At 52.9% G+C, this 1,452-nt stretch overlaps 1 pseudogene; it reads left to right on the forward strand.

Moving 5' to 3' along the window:
- The first annotated feature begins 305 nt into the window (after positions 1 to 305).
- On the forward strand, positions 306 to 1,104 carry LOC136463243 (probable glutathione S-transferase GSTU6; annotated as a pseudogene).
- Positions 1,105 to 1,452: the final 348 nt, after the last annotated feature.

Genomic DNA, 1,452 nt, shown 5'->3' on the forward strand with positions numbered 1-1,452 from the left:
CTAATCTCTGCATTAACGATTCACAGAGCTAGGCAGAGGATTTGCTTCCTTCTAATGCTAGCTGTTTTCTGATGATCCAAGAGCCATCTCAGATTGTCACTACTATCCCACAGGAATAATAAGTGGCCTCGCGCGGGAAATCCTGGTCATCAAATAAACAACGGCAAATGCAAAGCAAGCATCTCGGGTATGCACGGATGAGATCCCTTTTTCAGCCCAAGCGGCATGTATATATATAGGCATGTCTCAAGAGCACAGCACACAGAGGAACACAAGGTAAAAAGAGCCAGAACAAGGAGTAGAAAATGGCCGGAGCCGGAGGTGGAGGTGGAGGTGGTGATGAGCTGAAGCTGCTGGGCAGCTTGGCGAGCCCATTTGCCCTGAGAGTGAAGCTCGCACTCAGCTAAGGGCCCGAGCTACGAGTACATCGCGGAGGACCTCCAAAGCAACAGCAACCTCCTCCTCAGCTCCAACCCGGTGCACAAGAAGGTTCCCGTGCTCATCCACAACGGCAAGCCCATCTGCGAGTCACAGATCATCGTGCAGTACATCGAAGAGGCCTTCGAAAGCACCGGTCCCTCCCTCCTTCCTGCCGACCCATACGAACGTGCTATTGCTCGCTTCTGGGCCGCCTATGTCGATGACAAGGTAGACCATGCAGCGCGTCATGCCTTCTTGCATATGTTTCCCTCCCAAGATATGACACGGATTGTGTGCCGTGCCGCTCCTGCCCTCGTGGCTGCAGTCATTCGGGGGCAAGACGGAGGAGGAGAAGGCGGAGGGCTGAAGCAGACGCTTGCGGCGGTGGACCAACTGGAGGCAGCCTTCAAGGGGTGCTCCAAGGGTAATAAGTCCTTCTTCGGCGGCGACAGCGTTGGGTACATGGACGTCGCGCTAGGCAGCCTGGTCTCGTGGGTGTACGCCGGCGAGAAGCTCTATTGTTTCAGGCTCTTCGACGCCGCGAGGAGCCCGCTACTGAACGCGTGGTTGGAGCGGTTCGGCGCGCTCGACGCCGCCAAGGCGGTGCTGCCGGACGCCGACAGGCTGGTCGATTACGCCAAGATGAAGCAGGCTGAGGCTGCTGCTGCCTCATCGAACAACTAATAAATTGTCTCTGCGACGTTACCAACTTTGGTCTTTGGGTCGGAGAAAGATTCAGATATCTCTGAAGAATATAAGAATTTCGTGTCTGTGTGAGTGATGAGAAATAAAGAAGATTGGGGTCTGTCTACGTCGCATTCTTGCCATTTTATGTCGTCTCCTAGCAGTTGGGACCTGGCACATGCAGTTTGTATGTTCGTGGTAGTTTTTTTTTCTCCGAATACGCAAAAGGTTTGCGCATTTTTTGTATTAAGATCGAAAAACATTGAAAGTTACAACGACGCGCCACGAACATGACACACTAGGGTTAGTGTTATACAATCGGCTCTACCCATCCTAGCAGAAGGATAT

The sequence above is a fragment of the Miscanthus floridulus genome, chromosome 1 (assembly GCF_019320115.1).
Source record: "Miscanthus floridulus cultivar M001 chromosome 1, ASM1932011v1, whole genome shotgun sequence".
NCBI lineage: Eukaryota > Viridiplantae > Streptophyta > Magnoliopsida > Poales > Poaceae > Miscanthus > Miscanthus floridulus.